We start from the raw sequence: 25,290 nt of genomic DNA on the forward strand, positions 1-25,290 counted from the left end.
ACCCCCTCATACGCAGCTAAGATCTCCTTCTCAGTTGGAGTGTAGCCCTCTTCCGACCCCTTGTAGGCCCGACTCCAGAATCCCAGGGGTCGGCCTCGGGTCTCTCCTGAGGCTCTCTGCCACAAACTCCAAGTGGGACCTTTCTCTCCAGCAGCAGTGTAGAGGATGTTCTTTATATCCTGCCCTGTCCGTACTGGCCCTAAGGCCACGGCACGGGCTATCTCCTGTTTAATCTGTTCAAAAGCCTGCTGCTGCTCAGGGCCCCATGTAAACTCATTCTTCATTGGCGTCACATGATAAAGGGGGCTTACAATGAAGCTATAGTTTGGAACATGCATTCTCCAAAAGCCCACTACACCCAAAAAAGATTGTGTCTCTTTCTTACTAGTGGGTGGAGACATAGCGGTGATTTTGTTGATCACATCTGTCGGGATGTGACGACGGCCATCTTGCCACTTTATACCTAGGAACTGAATCTCCTGAGCAGGTCCTTTCACTTTGCTCCGCTTAACAGCAAAACCAGCACGCAGAAGAATCTGGATTATTCGCTCTCCTTTTGTGAAGACTTCTTCTGCTGTATCACCCCACACAACGATATCATCAATGTACTGCAAGTGCTCAGGGGCACTGCCCTGTTCTAATGCAGTTTGGATCAACCCGTGGCAAATGGTTGGGCTGTGTTTCCACCCCTGGGGCAAACGGTTCCAAGTATACTGAACACCCCTCCAGGTGAAAGCGAACTGTGGCCTACATTCTTTGGCCAAAGGAATGGAGAAAAAGGCATTAGCAATGTCAATGGTGGCATACCATTTGGCTGCTTTTGATTCCAGTTCATACTGGAGTTCTAACATGTCCGGCACAGCAGCACTCAGTGGGGGTGTGACCTCATTCAGGCCACGATAGTCCACCGTCAGCCTCCATTCTCCGCTGGCTTTACGCACTGGCCATATGGGGCTGTTAAAAGGCGAGTGAGTTTTGCTGATCACTCCCTGACTCTCTAGTTGACGAATCAACTTATGAATGGGGAGCAAGGAATCCCTGTTGGTGTGGTACTGCCGTCTGTGCACCGTTTTTGTAGCAATTGGTACCTGTTGCTCTTTTACTTGTAGCAACCCCACAACAGACGGATCTTCTGACAGGCCAGGCAAAACAGACAGCTGCTTAATGTTGTTTGTGTCTATAGCAGCTATTCCAAAGGCCCATCGATACCCCTTAGGATCCTTGAAATGCCCCCTTCTGAGGTAATCAATACCAAGTATACATGGAGCCCCTGGACCAGTCACAATAGGGTGCTTTTGCCAGTTCCTACCAGTGAGGCTTATCTCGGCCTCCAACACAGTCAATTCTTGAGAGCCCCCAGTCACTCCAGAAATATGGATTGATTCTGTCCCTTCATAAGTCGAGGGCATCAGAGTGCACTGTGCACCGGTATCCACCAATGCCTTATATTTCAGTGGTTCTGATGTGCCAGGCCATCGGATCCACACAGTCCAATAAACTCTATTATCCCTTTCCCCCCCCTGACTGAGGGCAGGGCCCCTCTATTCATTACCTGTGGTAACCGGAGCAACTGCACTGGCAGTTGATCTGCTTTGTAATTCTCTCACCCGTGCTCGTAGTACATGAGTAGCTTGGTCGTGCCACTTCCTCATGTCTTCTCCATGGTCACGTAAGTAACGCCACAAGGCAAGTCGCGATGTAGGATTCCTTCCTGGAGCTGGAGAGCGTTTGCCTCTAACAGCTGAGATTTTTGATTTTGCACCTGCGAAGGAGGGTTCATCGTCTTTAGTCTGTTGGATCCACATTTGTTCTACCATCTCCTTCACCTCCTTCATTAGACTCTTTTGACTATTCTGATCTTCATCAAGCGTTTCTGATACTTCTACAGGTTTGTCACGATTCATCAGTGAAGACACTTGCTCTCGCATTTCATTCAGTTGCTCCGTCATTTGTGAGATGGCGGCGATGGCGGCGCGAGTTGGGGGTAGCTGTTGTTCATAGCTTTTAATCCCTTACTCAGCGCTCCCACGAAAAAGAGTGGGTTCATCGCTGGTTTCTGCTCAAAAAGGGTTAATGAATTGAAACTAACAAGAGGGGGGGGGGGAAGGAAAAAAAAGGCACTACCCAGACTAAGCAGTGCTCAAAGTTTACAAATATCCCAGAATACTGGCAGTACGCCTGGTCTTTCAAGGTCAAGTTTCCCAGCACAAAACCTGAACTACTGATAATGCTCCCTAACGAAGCTCTCTAAGAGCAGAGAGCGAGATTCGTTCTAAGAGCCAAAAAGCAAAAACCAAAAACAAAAGGCAGCTATGCCCGCATTCTCCACCAAAAATCTGTCACGGAATTAACTGGATCAGTTTATGCCCGTGACAGGGGGCAGTATGCCCCTGCCCTCCCCACCCCCCACCTGGGCCCACAAAATGGGAAGGAAGGGGGAAAAGGAAAGAAAACAGCGGCAACAATCTATGGAGGTAAACTTATTTTACTAACTATGATATCGGAATACAAAATAATACAATATAATACAATCTAATTGAAATTGAGACTGATGAATGAAATAAGATATGAGAGAGAGTTCCCGAGACCGAGTCAAACCTGAAAAAGCTTGGAACGGCTAGGAAAGCACCCTCCAGCACCCACTGCCAGGCAGTAAGAGACCGCCCCCCCCGGAAGGGTCAGATCCCGTGACTTCCGCAATGTATAGGGATAGGTACGTAGAGTTAGAATATTAACACTTCCAGTACACGATGTTTTGATGTTGAATACTGAAAGTCAAATAAGCAAAAACCAAAACCATGACACATGGACACAAGGAGAAGACAGAACCGCTCCTTTGCGATGTGCGCAGAAGAAGCCGCTCGTCCGAGAAAAGCATCCGGCTGAAGTCGCTCTTTCTCGGCATGCGAGAGAGACGAGACCGCTGCTGAAGGCAGAAAGCGGCATTCAGGGAGAACCGCGATTTCTTGGCCAGCAACTGCAAACTCTCCGAAGCGGTAAACAGAGAGTGACGCTGTCCACCCACGAGAGCGAAATAGCGAAATTGCTATGCTGAGAACGTGCGATTTCAGAATACTGCAATTCCTGAACACACGGGGCTTTTTCTCCGCAGGAAAGAATCCACATCTCTCAACTTTCTGTAACGTCCTCTCTGAAAGCACAACGTGTGTCTCTCCTGGAACTTCTAGCTGCCTTGTTAGAGGGGCTTTTCCCTTCTACTCTGTTCGTCACAGAATGCTGAAGTGTAGCATCGGATAAAGACACAAAAACGAAATGTCCCTAGGAATCAAGGGTTAAGAATGAGAGAGAAGTGTAGTGCAGAATGCATGGACACAAGGAGAAGTCAGAACCGCTCCTTTGGGATGTGCGCAGAAGAAGCCGCTCGTCCGAGAGAAGCATCCGGCTGAAGTCGCCCTTTCTCGGCATCCGAGAGAGAAAGACAAGACCGCTGTTGAAGTCTGAAAGTGGTATTCGGGGAGAAAAGCGATTTAACAAGCAGCAACTGCAAACTCTCCGTAGAGATAATGTCATTGGATTGGAGAAATGTGGTATTTCGGGAAGATACCCCGAAATTTTGTCCTAATATGGGGAGAAGATGCCGTTCTGTGAGGGGGAAGCATGCATTTCTGAGAGAAAATCTCCTATTTAGGGTGAAAGTGTCATCTTGCTAACGAACTTCATGGATAAATTATGAGGTATTATTATGAAACCTGGTATTCCCTGAAAAGAGTATATCTGTGATCAAATGCCATATTTCTGGGAGGGAACATCTGATGTGGGGGGGAGGAGGTGATGTATGTGTGAGAAAGCTGGTGTTTCTGGGAGAAAATGCCAGGTATTGGTGAGGAAACAGATGCTAGAGAGGGAAAAGGCCATCCCTTTGGGAGAGAAGTGGTATTTCTGGGAGAAAATGCCCCAAATCGGGGAGTAAGTGTCATCCTGAGGCGTGTCATGGAGTAGATTTGGGAGGAAATGGAGGTGTTTCAAAGAGTAGCGGTACTTCTGGGAGAAAATATCCCAGTGGGAAAGACAATGTCCTCTTGAGGGAAGAAAACAGGTCTTTCTTACAGCAAATGTCATCCAACTGGGAGAAAATCTCCTCTCTTGGGGAGAAAAGTGGTCTTTCTGAGAGAAGGTGTCCTCTTCTTGGCTGCAAGTGTCCCATTTGGCATTGTCATGGAGGCTTTTTGGGGAGAAAGCGTGTGGCAGTTGTAAGAGAAGGGGTATTTCTGGGAGCAAATCTCCTCTTTTTGGAAGAGAAGGTGAAATTTCCAAGGGAAAAGTGGCATTTCTGGGAGGAAATGACATCGCTGAGGGAGAAAAGTGGGAACCGGTGGGAAAGAACATCTTGTACTGGAGAGCAACGGTGGTCTTTTTGGTGTGCCAAGTGGTCTCTTGGGGAGACAACGTGGTAAATAGGGGAGACAATGTCCTCTGGAGGAGTGTGAAGTAGTATTTGGGAGAGCAAACATCAGGTATTTCTCGGAAACCGGCTGTTTCTGGGAGATAGTAGCAGACTTGGTTGGAAAATGACAGGTGTTTGTGAGAAAGCTGGTATTTTGGGAAAAAAAGGCCGTTTTTTAAAGAATAAGCTGGCATTTCTGGGAGAATATGTCCCATCTTTGGGAGAAAACGGGTGTGTGTGGGAGAAAATGTCGTGTATTTGGGAGTAAGCTGGTGTATGTGGGAGAAAAGGCCATTGTGATGGGAGTCAGTGTGATCTTGAGGAGTGGAAAGCAGTATTCTTGAGATGAAACGTGAGGTATTTCTAAGAGTCCTGGTATTTCTGGGAGAAAATGTCTTGTTTTGGAGAGCCAAAGTCCCATTTTGGGGGCAGGTGCTGGTATTTCTGTGACACTGCCATCTTGATGGGGGTAAGTGTGATCTTGAGGAGTGTAAAGCAGCATTTTGGTTAGAAAATGGGAGCTCTTGCTAAGAGCAGTGCTATTTCTGGGAGAAAAGGAGCTCTACTGGGCATAGAAATGGTGTATCTGTGATAAAATGCCACATTTCTGAAAGAAACTGTCCTCTTGCGGAGTGTAATGCTGTATGTTCCGGAGGAAATGGGAAATATTCAGCAGAGTCCTGGTATTTCTGGGAGAAGAGGTCTGATGTGGGGGGGAGGAGGTGATGCATCTGTGAGAAAGCTGGTGTTTCTGGGAGAAAATGCCAGGTATTGGTGAGGAAACAGATGCTAGAGAGGGAAAAGGCCATCCCTTTGGGAGAGAAGTGGTATTTCTGGGAGAAAATGCCCCAAATCGGGGAGTAAGTGTCATCCTGAGGCGTGTCATGGAGTAGATTTGGGAGGAAATGGAGGTGTTTCAAAGAGTAGCGGTACTTCTGGGAGAAAATATCCCAGTGGGAAAGACAATGTCCTCTTGAGGGAAGAAAACAGGTCTTTCTTACAGCAAATGTCATCCAACTGGGAGAAAATCTCCTCTCTTGGGGAGAAAAGTGGTCTTTCTGAGAGAAGGTGTCCTCTTCTTGGCTGCAAGTGTCCCATTTGGCATTGTCATGGAGGCTTTTTGGGGAGAAAGCGTGTGGCAGTTGTAAGAGAAGGGGTATTTCTGGGAGCAAATCTCCTCTTTTTGGAAGAGAAGGTGAAATTTCCAAGGGAAAAGTGGCATTTCTGGGAGGAAATGACATCGCTGAGGGAGAAAAGTGGGAACCGGTGGGAAAGAACATCTTGTACTGGAGAGCAACGGTGGTCTTTTTGGTGTGCCAAGTGGTCTCTTGGGGAGACAACGTGGTAAATAGGGGAGACAATGTCCTCTGGAGGAGTGTGAAGTAGTATTTGGGAGAGCAAACATCAGGTATTTCTCGGAAACCGGCTGTTTCTGGGAGATAGTAGCAGACTTGGTTGGAAAATGACAGGTGTTTGTGAGAAAGCTGGTATTTTGGGAAAAAAAGGCCGTTTTTTAAAGAATAAGCTGGCATTTCTGGGAGAATATGTCCCATCTTTGGGAGAAAACGGGTGTGTGTGGGAGAAAATGTCGTGTATTTGGGAGTAAGCTGGTGTATGTGGGAGAAAAGGCCATTGTGATGGGAGTCAGTGTGATCTTGAGGAGTGGAAAGCAGTATTCTTGAGATGAAACGTGAGGTATTTCTAAGAGTCCTGGTATTTCTGGGAGAAAATGTCTTGTTTTGGAGAGCCAAAGTCCCATTTTGGGGGCAGGTGCTGGTATTTCTGTGACACTGCCATCTTGATGGGGGTAAGTGTGATCTTGAGGAGTGTAAAGCAGCATTTTGGTTAGAAAATGGGAGCTCTTGCTAAGAGCAGTGCTATTTCTGGGAGAAAAGGAGCTCTACTGGGCATAGAAATGGTGTATCTGTGATAAAATGCCACATTTCTGAAAGAAACTGTCCTCTTGCGGAGTGTAATGCTGTATGTTCCGGAGGAAATGGGAAATATTCAGCAGAGTCCTGGTATTTCTGGGAGAAGAGGTCTGATGTGGGGGGGAGGAGGTGATGCATCTGTGAGAAAGCTGGTGTTTCTGGGAGAAAATGCCAGGTATTGGTGAGGAAACAGATGCTAGAGAGGGAAAAGGCCATCCCTTTGGGAGAGAAGTGGTATTTCTGGGAGAAAATGCCCCAAATCGGGGAGTAAGTGTCATCCTGAGGCGTGTCATGGAGTAGATTTGGGAGGAAATGGAGGTGTTTCAAAGAGTAGCGGTACTTCTGGGAGAAAATATCCCAGTGGGAAAGACAATGTCCTCTTGAGGGAAGAAAACAGGTCTTTCTTACAGCAAATGTCATCCAACTGGGAGAAAATCTCCTCTCTTGGGGAGAAAAGTGGTCTTTCTGAGAGAAGGTGTCCTCTTCTTGGCTGCAAGTGTCCCATTTGGCATTGTCATGGAGGCTTTTTGGGGAGAAAGCGTGTGGCAGTTGTAAGAGAAGGGGTATTTCTGGGAGCAAATCTCCTCTTTTTGGAAGAGAAGGTGAAATTTCCAAGGGAAAAGTGGCATTTCTGGGAGGAAATGACATCGCTGAGGGAGAAAAGTGGGAACCGGTGGGAAAGAACATCTTGTACTGGAGAGCAACGGTGGTCTTTTTGGTGTGCCAAGTGGTCTCTTGGGGAGACAACGTGGTAAATAGGGGAGACAATGTCCTCTGGAGGAGTGTCAAGTAGTATTTGGGAGAGCAAACGTCAGGTATTTCTCGGAAACCGGCTGTTTCTGGGAGATAGTAGCAGACTTGGTTGGAAAATGACAGGTGTTTGTGAGAAAGCTGGTATTTTGGGAAAAAAAGGCCGTTTTTTAAAGAATAAGCTGGCATTTCTGGGAGAATATGTCCCATCTTTGGGAGAAAACGGGTGTATGTGGGAGAAAATGTCGTGTATTTGGGAGAAAGCTGGTGTATGTGGGAGAAAAGGCCATTGTGATGGGAGTCAGTGTGATCTTGAGGAGTGGAAAGCAGTATTCTTGAGATGAAACGTGAGGTATTTCTAAGAGTCCTGGTATTTCTGGGAGAAAATGTCTTGTTTTGGAGAGCCAAAGTCCCATTTTGGGGGCAGAAGCTGGTATTTCTGTGACACTGCCATCTTGATGGGGGTAAGTGTGATCTTGAGGAGTGTAAAGCAGCATTTTGGTTAGAAAATGGGAGCTCTTGCTAAGAGCAGTGCTATTTCTGGGAGAAAAGGAGCTCTACTGGGCATAGAAATGGTGTATCTGTGATAAAATGCCACATTTCTGAAAGAAACTGTCCTCTTGCGGAGTGTAATGCTGTATGTTCCGGAGGAAATGGGAAATATTCAGCAGAGTCCTGGTATTTCTGGGAGAAGAGGTCTGATGTGGGGGGGAGGAGGTGATGCATCTGTGAGAAAGCTGGTGTTTCTGGGAGAAAATGCCAGGTATTGGTGAGGAAACAGATGCTAGAGAGGGAAAAGGCCATCCCTTTGGGAGAGAAGTGGTATTTCTGGGAGAAAATGCCCCAAATCGGGGAGTAAGTGTCATCCTGAGGCGTGTCATGGAGTAGATTTGGGAGGAAATGGAGGTGTTTCAAAGAGTAGCGGTACTTCTGGGAGAAAATATCCCAGTGGGAAAGACAATGTCCTCTTGAGGGAAGAAAACAGGTCTTTCTTACAGCAAATGTCATCCAACTGGGAGAAAATCTCCTCTCTTGGGGAGAAAAGTGGTCTTTCTGAGAGAAGGTGTCCTCTTCTTGGCTGCAAGTGTCCCATTTGGCATTGTCATGGAGGCTTTTTGGGGAGAAAGCGTGTGGCAGTTGTAAGAGAAGGGGTATTTCTGGGAGCAAATCTCCTCTTTTTGGAAGAGAAGGTGAAATTTCCAAGGGAAAAGTGGCATTTCTGGGAGGAAATGACATCGCTGAGGGAGAAAAGTGGGAACCGGTGGGAAAGAACATCTTGTACTGGAGAGCAACGGTGGTCTTTTTGGTGTGCCAAGTGGTCTCTTGGGGAGACAACGTGGTAAATAGGGGAGACAATGTCCTCTGGAGGAGTGTCAAGTAGTATTTGGGAGAGCAAACGTCAGGTATTTCTCGGAAACCGGCTGTTTCTGGGAGATAGTAGCAGACTTGGTTGGAAAATGACAGGTGTTTGTGAGAAAGCTGGTATTTTGGGAAAAAAAGGCCGTTTTTTAAAGAATAAGCTGGCATTTCTGGGAGAATATGTCCCATCTTTGGGAGAAAACGGGTGTATGTGGGAGAAAATGTCGTGTATTTGGGAGAAAGCTGGTGTATGTGGGAGAAAAGGCCATTGTGATGGGAGTCAGTGTGATCTTGAGGAGTGGAAAGCAGTATTCTTGAGATGAAACGTGAGGTATTTCTAAGAGTCCTGGTATTTCTGGGAGAAAATGTCTTGTTTTGGAGAGCCAAAGTCCCATTTTGGGGGCAGAAGCTGGTATTTCTGTGACACTGCCATCTTGATGGGGGTAAGTGTGATCTTGAGGAGTGTAAAGCAGCATTTTGGTTAGAAAATGGGAGCTCTTGCTAAGAGCAGTGCTATTTCTGGGAGAAAAGGAGCTCTACTGGGCATAGAAATGGTGTATCTGTGATAAAATGCCACATTTCTGAAAGAAACTGTCCTCTTGCGGAGTGTAATGCTGTATGTTCCGGAGGAAATGGGAAATATTCAGCAGAGTCCTGGTATTTCTGGGAGAAGAGGTCTGATGTGGGGGGGAGGAGGTGATGCATCTGTGAGAAAGCTGGTGTTTCTGGGAGAAAATGCCAGGTATTGGTGAGGAAACAGATGCTAGAGAGGGAAAAGGCCATCCCTTTGGGAGAGAAGTGGTATTTCTGGGAGAAAATGCCCCAAATCGGGGAGTAAGTGTCATCCTGAGGCGTGTCATGGAGTAGATTTGGGAGGAAATGGAGGTGTTTCAAAGAGTAGCGGTACTTCTGGGAGAAAATATCCCAGTGGGAAAGACAATGTCCTCTTGAGGGAAGAAAACAGGTCTTTCTTACAGCAAATGTCATCCAACTGGGAGAAAATCTCCTCTCTTGGGGAGAAAAGTGGTCTTTCTGAGAGAAGGTGTCCTCTTCTTGGCTGCAAGTGTCCCATTTGGCATTGTCATGGAGGCTTTTTGGGGAGAAAGCGTGTGGCAGTTGTAAGAGAAGGGGTATTTCTGGGAGCAAATCTCCTCTTTTTGGAAGAGAAGGTGAAATTTCCAAGGGAAAAGTGGCATTTCTGGGAGGAAATGACATCGCTGAGGGAGAAAAGTGGGAACCGGTGGGAAAGAACATCTTGTACTGGAGAGCAACGGTGGTCTTTTTGGTGTGCCAAGTGGTCTCTTGGGGAGACAACGTGGTAAATAGGGGAGACAATGTCCTCTGGAGGAGTGTCAAGTAGTATTTGGGAGAGCAAACGTCAGGTATTTCTCGGAAACCGGCTGTTTCTGGGAGATAGTAGCAGACTTGGTTGGAAAATGACAGGTGTTTGTGAGAAAGCTGGTATTTTGGGAAAAAAAGGCCGTTTTTTAAAGAATAAGCTGGCATTTCTGGGAGAATATGTCCCATCTTTGGGAGAAAACGGGTGTATGTGGGAGAAAATGTCGTGTATTTGGGAGTAAGCTGGTGTATGTGGGAGAAAAGGCCATTGTGATGGGAGTCAGTGTGATCTTGAGGAGTGGAAAGCAGTATTCTTGAGATGAAACGTGAGGTATTTCTAAGAGTCCTGGTATTTCTGGGAGAAAATGTCTTGTTTTGGAGAGCCAAAGGCCCATTTTGGGGGCAGAAGCATATGGGAAAATGCTATATGTTCCGAAGAAACATTGCAGATCATATGATGTCCTGCACCAGGCAGAGCACTGCTCATCTCTCATTTTTCTGAGCTTGTGAGGTTTGAAACCACATGGTTTTCGTTGGTAGTTTGTCCCCCTGAACTCCAGAGCACATTGAACTGTTCCCTGGCAATTCACAGCTTGCAGAGTGTGAAACACAACAGAGGAAGAAGGAGATTTAGGCTGGACATTAGAAAATACTACTTTTCTGAAAGAGCGGTCAAGCACTGGAATGGGCTGTGGCAAAGGCCACAGCTATGCACAGAAGCATGCTGGAAGGACTCAGTAGGAGAAAGAAACCAGCACATGTCAACTAAACAGATTCCAAAGAATCAATTTATATCTCACAGTTACAGAATTTTGCACATAAGAAGCACTGCTATATAAACAGCACTGTATTTTGAAAGCAGCATGTCCAAATCAGTCTCCTTGCCCTGCTCTCACCGCTCAGCCAAACACAGAAATAAAACACAGAAACTCTGTTTCTTTGCTCATGGCAGCAATGAAGCTCATGTTTTAGTGACATACAGAACTGCACCTCCAGCTATTGTGTGTTTCGCTAGCCACAAGTTCAGTTGTGAGCTGTCACTCAGCCTGACACCACAAGCAGAAAATAAACGTACATAAAGAGATGCCCTTATCCATATATGCAAATCTGGGTGTGAGGAACAAAAGGCTCACTGGGCCACGTGCAAAGTGGGGAGCAGATAGGCAGGAAATAGGAAAGGATGCAAGTCCAGCTCTCCTACACAAAAGACAGGGAGAGCCGAGTCAGCACAACAGGAGGAGTTATGGCACAGCTTAAGAGCTTACAGATGCTTCAGCTTTCCAAAGGAGGGTGCCAGGGTAATTCTCACCATTATTCTGCAAGGGTCTTATGGATGCTTCATACTGATTTTCAATGCCTGAATTTGAGATAGTACTAAGCTGCTTGTGGCAGGAATGCTCGAGGTAGGCACGCGGACAAAGTTGCTCACAGAAAGTCCAGGTGGCAAATAGTGATTTTGTCTGGTTAATGGTTCTATGACTATGAATGAAAAATAAAGAATAAAAATACAAAAAATAAAAAGCATGCAACCCTTTAAAAAGTTACCTGTCTACTGTTTTCTGTTGCTCCTATCAGCATGACACCTAAGAGAAGCATTACATGTCCCTGCACCTGACTAAAGATGCATCCAAATCTATGTTCCATGCCACAACATCTGTGTCAAAAAGAAACATGTACATAGATGCTTAGAAAATTCTATATGCAGATAAAACTGCAGGATGATTACATATTCCCTTCAGCAATAATATTAATTTATAATTCTAATTTATAATTTTCCATGAAGGACTATGAAAGATCAGTGAAAAGGAAGTATATTATGAAGCATTCTCATTTGGAAACAAAAAATCTTACTAAATCTCTCCCCATCAAAAAGGAAGCGTTCCAGGTATTGTTAACAGCAGTTCAGAGCACCATAAAATGTGGCACTTTCCTTTCTACACGGGCTCCTCATTTCTCTAGTTAGTGTAAGACTCATGGAAGTTAAAACAAATCAATCAGAACAGCCATTCAGCTCTGCTGAGGTAGAAACCCACTGCTGGGACATCCCCCAGTCCTGTTCCACCTATTTCTTCACCCCTCACCAATACTCCTCTCAGACTGACTTGCTCAGCACAAAACCTTCCAAAAGGCCACAGGCTGATCTCTACAAGCAGGGTCACAGCTAGCGTTATCCCTATCTTTAAAATCTCCAAGATAAGACACAAAAATGCAATATATTCACAGCTTCTCCAAATTATATCTGTTAATTCTGCAAAGACATCACTGCCTGTTTAATTGTGGTTGATTAATTCTTTATTGTCACATTAACATTTGGTGCCATGTGTAAGGCTTTCTTTTATCTGCTTTTATTTTAGCACTGCTGTTATACTGGGCCAGCAAACAAAATGGATCTTATACCAAGTACAGAGGAACTCTGAAAGGCTGCGTACGACTTCTCCTGCTACAATGATCTGCTCTTTGCACAGGTGGATCCCCAGTCAAGGCCTAACAGTTCCAGGGTATTTCAGTTTCCCAGAAGCTAACCGAGAAAAACTTGTAAACATTGGCTATGCGCTGCAAGAGCTTTAGGCCAGCAAAACCAGATCAAACTCTCCACATTCAGTTCCCTCGCTCTCCTCTCTCCCTGGTGCCACTGCTTCTTCAGTGGAACATGCCTAAGAACAGCATTTAAGATCTGCCTCCATAGCCCCATTAACCATTTCCACACTGCCCATTTCATGCTCAATTTGCATAGTAGAGCCATCAGTGGTGTTCAGTTAACAGCTACAAACCTTCGCTTGTCTGAGGTGTCCGCACTGTGACCAACACCAACAGGATTTTATCATTCGGTGCCTGAGCACTAACAAGGAGATCATTCCTTCCTCTTAGCCCAAAATTTGGGGGTCCTTGTTAGGTGCATGTGGTAATGCCAACATCCAAAGTACCACAACCACACCACTCAGCACTGCACTTCCCAGCACATGGCAGTCAGTCCTGTGCACAAAGAACAGCCAACTATGCACGCAATTCTTATTTTAGCCACTCAGCCCTTTCCTGGCATTTCTTTCACCATTGAAGGAGCACAATCAGCTCCCTCTTTGCACAACTGTGCTTTTGAACTCTGATTAAAACAGAAATTTTAACATCTGATAGTTTCTTAGTATCACTTCATGTTGTTATTTCAATGACTGCCCAGAAGCCTGGCCATATTCCAGCTGACCAGGGAAACCTAGCCCAGCCAGGGAAGTGGCCAAGTCACTGTGAATACCCTCAGCTTCCAAGAGCCAGTAAGAGATCACCTGAGCACGTTCAGCTGCTGTGCTGGGAGTGCAGGCAGTAACAGAGGTGGGCTGGCACAGAAATGACAGCAAATTGTCACACAGGCATCCAGTGATGCTAATGCAGTGGCTTGTTCCTTTAACACAGCGCTTCAGGAATTTCTCATAAGTTCATATTTTGAGTGTAATGCTGCAGAATACAGATCTCTCTCCTCACACTTTTTACATTTATATCTGCAACAAGTAAAGTCCATGATGCAGGAGGATGTCAGAACTTTCTCACTCCAGCCTCTATACTTGTTCTACTGCCTGGGTGCAACTTTCCCGATTTTCCTTGTGTGCTGTCCACAGTTGCAATACACTTTAATTCATTTTACATGCTCCCTTATTCATTTCTTATGTGGAAATACAACCATTTCTCTGGGGAAGCTTAACAGAAGGTGCTATTTGTTGCTATGTTTTCAAGCATGACAAGCTGCAGAATTGACAAGATTGCCTCTTGTACTCCTATATACACAGCATTGTGGCACACCAAGAAAACACACAGTAGTAAGTAAAGGAAGTTGGCGCTTTTAAATGCTACAGCTTAAGCCACCTTGCCAACAGCCTCACTTTGTGCAAAATCGGGCAACGAGCAATCAACAGCCTTCCAGCCACCGCTCCCTCCTGCTGTCCCTTCACCCTCCTGAACAGGGACTCCCAGCTCCCTCTTGCACCCGCTCCTCTCTGATAGACAGAAAGCAATTCCTGACACAGAACTGCTGTCCCCAGCAGGCTGCTCTGCCATTGGCACAGAGATTACAGAAAGTGACAATGCAAAGAATCTCTTTAAGGCGAGAAGCATATTGGCTAAGGTAAACAGCGTGCTGAAATGCCCTGCAAAGCACAAGACAGGAATGTAGGAACAGCATTCCTACTACTGAATGCTAGTGCTTTACTAATTAATCATATCTATTATTCATAGGTCATATTATTCAGAATGAGCTGAAAAGCACCTCACCAGTGTAAGAAAAACCTGATTACAAGTTTTGTTTCCCTTTTTAAAAAAATCACACTACTTGTTTGCATTACTCCTATAAGACAGTTACAGTCCTTCTAGCAGGAAAAGAAACACCAGTAAGTGAGTAACCAAAACCTTCTTCCCTCAACTGACAAAGCAGATTTTATCCAGCTGCAAGTTTGACCGTTCCCTAAACTCTCATTATTAAAATCACTGCTCACCTCCTTTCAGACAACATTTCATTCTCAAAGAAGGGTCAACACGTTTTCTTGTTAGCAGAAGTGGTGTATCTTGAGAAAGCCACATTTTTCCTCTTTCTGCTCACCTACAACCAGCAAAACATTCCCCCTGCTCTCACAGACAGAATATTTACACTGGTGTATAATCAATGAATATACAGGTGTTATAATTAAGAAATACATGAGAGAGTTTGGCTAAGCAGGTTATTACACCAAAAAGAATAGATAAAGGGCTTACCCTTGTCCTGGGCTTGCTGCAAAACTCCAGAGGAAGGATTTCCAAAAAGAGATCCTTCCCTATTGGTAGTCAGCTCTTAAATGGGGTCTAGGAGAGGTGGAGCCAAGCTTCACCCCTTCCAGCAGTACAGCTGAATTGCCTTCGCCTGCGCTCCTAGGGCTGACTCCAGGGCTGACTCCAGGGCTTGCCTCAGATCATCAATCCGAGGTTCAGGTCATGATTCAGCAGTTCCCATACAGCTGGGCACCAAAAAGGCAAAACTCTAAGTGTAGCAGTCAGCACCTGCTACACCCTGGTGAGTATAACAACAACAGATGTTTGGAAATAAGCACTCTGATAGACTAAGTACACCTGCCCACTCCAGTGTGATATTCGTTGCATCACAGGCTGCACTCAGAAAGGGAGAAATAAATATTTTCCAAATTATTGTTCAAAGGAAAAGCAATTCAGTGTAATGATGGGTTTCTATAGCCACAGTTGGTGTTTCAGAAATAAAGTACTTCAGGATTCTGATAAGATGTTGGTATTTTGGTACATGTTTAAAAAATGCTATTTACCTTCCACCTACTTACAAAGTAGCATATTTTTTGAAGTTTACAGCCAAATGTGAAGCATTTCAAGCATTCTGAAGGGCTCCAGTTTTTGCTGATGTTGTGGGCAAATTATCACTGTTTCTCCTGTCCTTCTGTACCTCCAACTCTTGCCTTGCTCTAAAATACCAAACTGTGAGGATTTTGATAAATAGCTGCTTATGACACTCAAGTTTTTTTTGCAGCCAACGTTTTTTTCTCCCCTTCTAATGTCACATCACGGTTAACTGTTGTACACAATTTTCTGTATTATTCTGCAAAAACTAATCACTGAATGAAATAACTACAGAAGTTGTCAAGGACAAACGACAAAACTGACCTTCATACAGAGTACAAAAACTGAAAGAACTTTTCTAATAGCCACTGACTGACTAATCTGAAGCAGAAGGGATCCAACTTCTGCTAAGTTGTGCATGGGGAAAAAAAAAAAGAATCAGCAGTTTTCTCAGCTTAATTTTTAATTTACTTCAACAACTTCTTATTTTAACTCTCTTACTGCAGTTGCTTCTTAGCCTCAAAGCAGCATCAAAGAAATGAATATAGAACTCACACTTAAGGTTCCACTTCAGCGTGACATAACTCAAACAGAAGAAAGCTTCCAAAGACAGGCACATGAGGAAGGAAACAGTGATAGCTTAGCATTACCTAATGTGAAATAGCATCTCTCTCCAACTCACCTAAATGAGGTGTTGACTTTTGCACATTTAAAACACAAAGCTCCTACCTTATGGAAAACGTAAATCAGAAAATGTAATAAAAACCTGGAGCTGTGTATCAATAATTTAGGGCCATTATATCCACTGGAACTTCACTTGAGAATTTTAAGGAATTTTAGATCTTTTACTTATAAAATAAGCTATTTTACAGCCAATAATAAGATGAATTTGTATGATCCAACTGCAGCTTCTATTCAAATGCCATATATATTTAACATACACTGACGTACAAGATTCAAATAAAAGTTTCAGATAAAAAAAAAATCTAAGGGTCTGATCCTGTTAGGGTTTCATGCCTGCAACTACCACAAGAGGTCAGTAAGCGAATAATAGAACGGCCTGGGTTGAAAAGGACCTCAAAGATCATCTTGCTTCAATGCCCGCCATGGGCAGGGGCACCAACCACTAGACCAGAACTCACAGGATTAAGGTCTCTGTTCTAGAGAAAAACCAGACAAGCAAATCACATGTGATAACAAAGAAACTTTCACTTTCGAGAAGAGAAAAAAGACAAATCTTGATCCATTTCCTGTAAAATGCCCTGTCATTCCATATCTATAAGCAAAAAGTAAAATCCATTTCAAGACATAAGTACGTGTTGAAACATAATGTAATCGCACATACACATAAATAAATCTTTCACAATCATTACTTGAACTCCTCAGTTTCAGTTTGCCAAAGGAAATAGCTCTGATTGGTTTTATCAACACTCCAGGAAAAAAATTCTGTATGAAAATTCAAGGCAGACGCTTGTTTCTCTCGTTCTTAAGCCTGCTGCCGCCTGTAGTCTTGCTGAAAAGAACACTCATGCTGTGAGAGCTCTCTACAACAGTTAGCCTTGTTACACATTGCATATTATTAACAATGGCTCTACAGTTTGTTAGACAATGTTTTTCTCCACTATTTCACTTCAAGACATGGTCATGATTCACGGAATCAAAGTCTGTAACCCAGAGTTAGGTTATAAAGCAGGTATGTTTTATTCAGCATTTGGCGCCAAGCTGGGTGCAAGGGGGATAGCTCCTCCAAACTTGCACCCCATAAGGAAGAAGCTTGGTACAGATATAGGCCGAACGAATACACAATCAGGGAATTTACATGCATATTCATTACATTCCTGACTTATCAACATATGGTCCCGCCATGAGCAGTGGGGGTCTCCTTTGCATGGGAGAAGACCCATTGTCTCTGACAGAAGTAATCCGATCCTGACCCATTCCTTGTGTCAACAGAGTTTCCAGATGCCCTTTTCTTATCTGACCACACATCCTGCTTACCTACATTCCTAAACAAGAGTTAATCCTTATCTTGTCCTTTCCTTACTCAATTCCCCCTTTTTCTTGAACCTAGCAAATTCTTTTGCTAAATTGCTCCATTCAGTAAAAGGGAAGTTTTGAAATAACTCCCGCTTTCCACTCTCTGCCTTAGCTTGTGCTTTTTCCATTCCTCATAACTATCCCCAGAAGTTTTACATATCCATAATGCACATCTCATCACAACACACATAAAAATGAGCAAGATGATTATAATAATACGAGCCACAAAGAGTTGCTTTAGCCACATAAAGTTAGGTAACCAGCTGGTAAGTTTTTCCCACAATTCTGTGAATCCTAATGAGGTGTCATCCATCGTTACCTGATGAAGTAATTTAGTGTGCTCCCATATTGCCTGTAGATCAGTTTCTATCCTTCAAGTATAAGCACAACAACTCTGATTAATTATCACACAAACCCCTCCCTCTTTGGCTGTTAGGAGATCCAATGCCATTCTATTTTGTTCTAAGCACTGAAATCTCAACTTGTAACGCTTTGATTGCGTTCTCTATTATCTCTAGAGTGGACAAAATATTAACAATTACTTTCTCCAGCTCACTTATTCCAAGAGATGCGATAAGCCATCTCACAAAGCTGTGAAAACCAGTAAGTTTTTCCACCAAAGGATTTAGTACTCTCCTCACCCGTCTCCAGGGTGCTCTCAAGAGTCCCTGTGATATTTCCTCATGCACCATGGTCTGAGGTACCAAGTATCCATCCGGTAGTGCATGTTCCAATCAATTTGGAGGCAGTGCTTTTTGAGCCTGCCCATCCCCACATAACCACCAGTATCCATAAGGTAATCTGCATGGATTAGACGTACCCTCTTGTTGGGTAAAAGATGTTCCCATTCCCACAATCCCAAGTACATTCTTATCTATAGGCCAAGATGAATTTTTACTTGTTCTAGGATCGCACACTATGCCCTGCTTCCACCTTGCAGTTTCGTTGAGTCCTGATACTGTTCCCAAATTCCCATATTCCCAACTACATCCTATACCTGTTAAATTTCACCACCCGACTTTCACACTAATTTCGCTATCATTTTCCTTATCCACAAAGACAGATTTAGAGGAATTAATAATCAACAGATCAAACTTGGGGCCCTTTTGTAATGTATCCTCTATTCCATACTTACATTCCTTGTGTTCCACCCAATTTGGAATTGTCCAATTAAGCGCTACTACCCCATAGACTTGCACCCCCCCTGCTCTGGGGAGGGCCATACATATCCAACAATTTGTTAGGTTAAAATTTTGGGCCACTGCCCGAGTAGCTATTACCTTCCCAGGCTAAAGCAAATCTTATAATGTTAATTACAATGCATAGTTTAGACATTTTTCTTAATTGTTAGTCGGAGGGGTCCTTTCTCCTCGCAGTCCACTGTGGTCAGACCGTCTTCTTCAGGCGCTTCCTCGGGCATGCCACGCCTTGTTCTCTGGTTTGATCTCGTGCAGGATCTTCTTGCAACGTGTATGACAAAATATACATATATACACCTATATACAGAGCCCACATACCAAACAATTACTGCAATGATGTTTTCCACAAGAGATATATAAGCATTTACATCAAATGCTGCACTTAATCAAATTAACATTTCTAACAATTATAAGAGCCCATATTACTGTCTTTGGATTCACAATTTTAAGGGTCCAGCTGGCTTCAGTTCCCATTGTACTTGAGGGATCAAGCTGTCAAGGCCTTGGGCTCTAGTTCCTAGAACCAGTTTCTCTATTTCCTGAAGCTGTTCTTGTAGACTTACCACATACTCAGTATTTCACTCCCTACCTGGGTAGAGATCCTGTTTGTACAACATAAGGCCTTTTGTACAGTATTTTGAAAGACTTAACCCCTCTTTGGCTCTAGGTTTCCTAAGGAGAGCCAAAGGCAACAACTGTGGCCAGGATAGTCCAGCTTCCTGGGCCAGTTTTACAACCTGTGATTTAATTCCAATGTATTCCCAATGCTTACTGACCTGTTGGACAATCTCTGCAATAAAATGAGTTCCCTGGTTGAAGGGTATTGTTGCAGGACATCCAAACCTTGGTATAATCTCCTGCAGCAATACCTTGGCTATTTCTTTGGTTTTATTGGTCCTGCAAGGGAATGCTTCTGGTCACCCTGAAAAGGGTATTTGTTAGAACTAGCATATACTGAAGCCCTCCTTTATCCTGGCAGTTCTGAAAAAAATCAATTTGCAATTGTTGTCCTAAAAGATTCCCTTTCCCAACAAGCCCCACTTGTACCCTGTTCCTGGTACTAGGATTGTACAGTTACTTTCTGATGTCTGTACCCCCATATGTTTTATTATGTTCCCTTAGAACCAATTTCTATAAAATAATAAAGGGCACAATAATGTGTCCATCTGGGTATGCACCCACCTGTCAGTTTGCTCTCTTCCCTTTTAAATCAATAAATTCCAATCCTGTCTATAATACCTTATAGGTCCTGGTTAAGGTTCAGATATTTTAAGTTTACCGTCTGGAATTAAAGCCAGTTCACCAATTTCTTTTCCTTCAGCTGCCTGTTTTGCCACCTGATCCACCATCATATTCCCAGTTGCCTGTACAGTGTCACTCTTCTGATGTCCTTTACAGTGTATAACAGCCACGCTGCTCTTTGGTAGATTTTCATCATACTGAATTTGTTTTCCATGTGTGTAAGAAAACCTCGCTCTTTGCAGATGGTACCATGAGTGGATACCACCCCAAAAACATATTTAGTTCTTGTCAAGGCAGTTATTTCAGCCTTCTGAGCAGAAGTCCCGACAGGTAATGGTTTTGCTTCAATTACCTTGTCAGTAGCAGTTACTGCATGTCCTGCCTTACAGTTTCCTTGTCTCACAAAGCTGCTTCCGTCCTCAGCGTCGTCCAGCGGTTACTCCTGTAGGTCTGACCAACTGGCATAGACAGTCTCCATGCAGTGCACACTGCTGGCTTGGAGGTAGCTCTGCACTGGTGTTCTGGGTGTTCAGCAAACTGCTTCCTTCTCTTTGATCAGTTCTGCTTTCTGTTGAGAAACTTGATAGCCATTTAAGTCAAGAAATTCAGCAAACTCACAGTCCACTGTACACAGTCCTCCTTTGTTACTGTAGTATCCACATACTGTAGACTTTCTTTGGCAAAACCAGGCAGAAAAAGGTGTACTTCAAATCCAGAACGGTAAACCCCACCTACTTATTCCTTAACTTGGTTCAACATTTCTATTAATTGCCCTCAAATCTTGCACCAAACTATAACTCTTGCCAGCCAGTTTTTCATTTGCAAGATCAGGGTGTTCTATTTGGATTTCTATCCAATTAATAATCCAAAATTCATAAAATTATTTATTATTTCTTTTATCCTCCTACAGTCTTGTATCCTCAAAGGGCACTGCTTTACCCTGGTTGGGCTGGCTCCCGTCTTTAACTTAACTTTCATTGGGCTGCATTTTGGCTCTGCCAGGTATTCCTAATGCCTGCAATCCTGTGTATACCTGATTTAGGATTTACCTAACTTCTATGGGTACAACATTGCTTTTCCCAGTTTGTGTTAAAGCCAAACTTAAAATTTTCCATTAATTGGTCTTGCTTGACACTTAGCTCCAATTTTCTCTACTGAATTTAATCTCTTTACCTCTTTATTCTGCTTCCCGAGCTGTAATTTAACCAGTGGATCTGCTAGGGTAAACTTCCCAAATTCCCATCCTTCATTTTTGCAACCAGAGGCGGTTCCCTCTTTCTCAGTAATTCACACATTACTTTCATTGCAGTGGGCTCTTCCCCGGGCTCTTCCAGCCCCCCCCCTCTCTGAGTGGATCCCTGGGTCCTATGCCCTACTCTAGTGCTGCGACAGTAACAGCTGCTGTTATTCCCAATTTCCTTACTATCTCTGTTTCTCAATCAGTTTTTGTTTGTTTTTCCTTCATATCGCTCACCTCTACATCCCTGTCACACCCTGCTCATCCTTGCCTTCCTCAGCCTGTGTCCTTCCCAAACTTTTCACTTTCCAAACTCTCATCATTACATAAACTACTAACATCATATTTCAGTTTTACCTCCTCCTCTCCAGAGGCTTCCAGTGCTAACACTGGGATTTCGGGTTTCCTAGACCTCTACAGAGGCTATTCTCACTTCCCCCTTCACAAGTACAGCAGTCTCCGTCCCGGCTCTCTCTCTCACACCAAGTACTGCTCACGGGGGAACGGTGCGGGGGTTGCTCTCACGCCAGCAAGGATTAACTCACTTTCTCTTTAACTCTTTTTCATTTGTTCCACTCTTAGTACCCTCATTTACACTTGCAGTTACACTCAATTCTATACCATTAACAATTACACTTTCTTATATCATCAAAACAGTTTGTCTCATTCCCTTCGAAATGCACAAATCTAACCATACACTTCTTCAGTTTCCATAAATACCCTTAATACCATATAACTTTCCCTTAACAATCTGTGTCATTTGGTTATAAACACCTCACCACAGAAACAGCACTGATTGACCCACCTCCCTCACACATCTCCTTGCAAATGGAACACAATATTACATAAATGAGTTGATATTCATTCCCCATTCATACACTAGAGGATCTTGTGGTGCCCGCATCCCACATTCTCTTTGCCATTCAGGATGATTCCTGAGGGTAAAGAACATATCAGCGTATGCTGCTTCATCCCATTTACCTTCCTGTTTTAAAAATAGCATTGGTTGCAGAATGGTATTGTAGTTCAACGTCCCATTTAGGGGCCACTTTTCCCCATCATCCAATTTATACATTAACCATCATTGATTACAATATTTTATCAGAGTTTTCTTACTTAGAGTGCCCCCAGGTCCCCCTGCAGTATCTCGCCAATGTGCCAGAATACATCCGAGGGGTGTTCTTTTAGGTATTTCCTTTCCCTGTGATCCTCCCATCATGTTGTCTCACTGGTTTGTTATTGCCCTAAGGTTTCCACAAGTAACTCTCAATACTCTAAAATTTTCCCACGCCAGTCCGTGATGCTCGGTCCACCACTCACGGTGGCACTCTGGACACAACCAGCAACCCCGATATATTTCTTCACACACTAGACAACATATAATATAAATGGGGCAACACTCGTTTTCAGGGTGGAATGCACACCTTTCCTCAGGCCCCTCTTCCCAATTTATAAAGTATAAATTCCCATCACCATCACAATCCATAAACAGAAAACCCATATGGACGGACAAACAACAGAAAAAGACAACTTTCGCTTCGTCCGTCTCCGGCCGTTTCCCTCGCGGGAGCACAGAACCGCGGATCGGGGACTCCGCTCTCGCTCTGTAGCTTAGCTACGTCTCAATCACACCACACTCATCCCGACACTTAGTTTTGCTAGCTCAGGTACCACCTTAGTTCATATGTTTAAAGGATATCCCAAAATATCAATGACAGTTATTCAAATACACAGTACTGGACATTTACAGCAGATGACAACAACTGCGCAGATTACCATTCCTACCACCGCGGCTACAATAATGTAGGTTATCATTTGACAAGTATCAGCACTATACCTCGCTAACCCCGGGTGGGACTCTAACCCACAATCTCTAGAATTAGCGTGAGTTCCAGATTGTTATGAACTCGTGATTACTAATGCCCAAGCGTTAGTCTAGCTTCCAAGTGCTAGCCAGAGGTGGGACTCAAACCCACAATCCCTGGAATCAGATATAGTGCTTTACGATACTTGCCCCTCTGGTAATTACCTTCCCGTCCCGTACCTCTGGACTAGTCCATCCTCAGGGTAAAACCCTCCCGCGTGGGACGTCCCCGCACGTCTTACGGAGTCCCCTGCTCCTGCGTACGCCTTACAGAGCCTTCCCTTTAAACGTACCTGGTCCGCTGCCAGATGGTCCTTGTCTATCCCCGCAGTGATCGGATGAGAAGGGGGAGTCCTTCCAAGAATTCTCAGGGCACGCCAAAGGCGTCCTCCTCCTCAACTGGTCCTGCAGCCGAACAGAGATTGTCCCATCTGGGGTGCCAAATTGATTCGCGGAATCAAACTCTATAACCCAGAGTTAGGTTATAAAGCAGGTATGTTTTATTCAGCATTTGGCGCCAAGCTGGGTGCAAGGGGGATAGCTCCTCCAAACTTGCACCCCATAAGGAAGAAGCTTGGTACAGATATAGGCCGAACGAATACACAATCAGTGGAATTTACATGCATATTCATTACATTCCTGACTTATCAACATATGGTCCCGCCATGAGCAGTGGGGGTCTCCTTTACATGGGAGAAGACCCATTGTCTCTGACAGAAGTAATCCGATCCTGACCCATTCCTTGTGTCAACAGAGTTTCCAGATGCCCTTTTCTTATCTGACCACACATCCTGCTTACCTACATTCCTAAACAAGAGTTAATCCTTATCTTGTCCTTTCCTTACTCAGTCATAGGGAATGTCAGTAACAACAGAGAAACAAGACATTACTTAATACTTTATATGTAGAACTTACATTCTACTCTAAAAGCATGGCAAGGCAAAAACTCCTGTCAAGTACACATCTTCCACCCCATCCCCTCTCCAAGTTCAATTTCTCAAGCATCCATGTGCCCCCCTGAGTGCAAGACTGACACTGACAGAAACAGTCAACAACACAAAGAAGAGATGTACATTGTATCTACCTTCCCATATTACAGCAGAAGGGTCAGACTTCCTTAGTAGGATGGGAACCATAACTTCAGAAGCTTTACTGTGGACAGTGAACTCTTTATTATTCAGAAATGCAGCCCTCATAATAAATCATTTATATTCATCACTGTGATTAAGTCTAAGCATTAATGTCATTTGACACGAGCAAATCATTAGAAAATCACTGCCCAGAATATAAAGCAAAAACAGTCTGTCTGAGAGAAGCATCAATGTAAGCGTACCAAATCCTAAGGATTCTCTACCATGTTCAGTGCAACATAAAAACATTGGTCCATCAAAATAACTAGTGGTCAGACATATTAGTTAGAAAAAAAAAAAAAAAGCATATAAATCCAAAGGCTCAGATTAGTTTACCAATCAGTTTAATTTTGAGGTTCCTCTTTCTAGCTTCTCTCATCAGCCACCACTCACAGCCTTGGAAGTCATTCTCATCATTTTCATAGAGCATATGGGAGGGCCTGGTGTCGTCTAGGAAGGAAACAGGCAGTTCACAGTTATCTTCTGTGTCATGAGCTGCTGCACATTATAAAGTTCTCTGCACAGCTCACTGCCACAGTACGCAAGCAGGCACACAGCTCCAAAACAGTTCACACATCCTTTGTTCTGTACTTCAGAGCAAAATGAGTTAAGTAGTGAAGGGAACAAAACTGCCACTCTTCAATATCAGCATATTAACTTCCGTCAATATTTGGTATTTCCCCCTCCCCCCCCCCCTTTTTTTTTTTGAGGGGGAGAGTTTTTTGCTTTTTTGAAAGGGACTATGTCCTCTTTTATGCATCAGAATGTGATCAGCTACTGGGCATTTTCTATTCCTAGAAATGATAATGCTAAAACCTGTATTTATGATTACATTGGTCTCAACAACCACTGGGAAATTTACAGCACTAGGATCAGAAGGAAAAAAAGCACCGCTGAAAGTACAATTAGCAGAATTATAGCCATAGAATGGCTTGTGTTGGAAGGGACACCAAGGATCATCAAATTCCAACACCCCTGCCACAGGCAGGGCAATCAAGCTCCAGATCTGGTACTAGATATGTTGCCCAGAGCCCCATTCAACCAGGTCTTGAACACCTCCAGGGACAGTGCATCCACAACCTCTCTGGGCAGCCTGATTCAGCATCTCACCACTCTCTGTATAAAGAACTTCCCCCTGATGTCTAATCTAAACCTTCCCTCCTTGAGCTTAAAACCATTTCCCCTTGTCCTGTCACTACCTACCCAAATAAAAAGTTGATTTCCCTCCTGTTTATAATCCCCTTTTAAATCATGTGGACATGATTTATAGACATCAACATGCCTACATGCTGACACAGGGAGGGAGAGGGAGTAAGAGAAAAAAAAAAAAAGCAGCATGAATTGTAATCTAGTTCCTCCTTCTCAGCTCTTTATTGTGGGAATACAAGAAAAACTGTTCAGAGCAGCAGCTGTGGAGCAAGATAAACAGCATGAGAACCAAGGACATCTCTAGAAGAAGAAAGCCTCTGAGGCTACCAA

The 25,290-nt window shown here is 44.0% G+C and overlaps 1 protein-coding gene and 1 pseudogene across 1 annotated transcript in view; one reads left to right on the forward strand and one right to left on the reverse strand.

The window, feature by feature from the left end:
* The window catches only part of LOC149917996 (sex comb on midleg-like protein 2), a 174,399-nt gene extending 162,247 nt beyond the window's left edge, over positions 1–12,152 (forward strand). Inside the window, exon 5 of the transcript XR_016465695.1 lies at positions 12,138–12,152. The gene's annotated coding sequence lies outside the window, so the exon portion shown is untranslated. The remainder of the gene's footprint in view (positions 1–12,137) is intronic.
* A 4,461-nt stretch (positions 12,153–16,613) lies between these two features.
* On the reverse strand, positions 16,614–18,559 carry LOC149917998 (syncytin-2-like; annotated as a pseudogene).
* Between the last annotated feature and the right edge of the window lie 6,731 nt (positions 18,560–25,290).

Source organism: Phasianus colchicus, chromosome 4 (assembly GCF_987193195.1).
Source record: "Phasianus colchicus chromosome 4, bPhaCol1.hap1.1, whole genome shotgun sequence".
Classification (NCBI taxonomy): Eukaryota; Metazoa; Chordata; class Aves; order Galliformes; family Phasianidae; genus Phasianus; species Phasianus colchicus.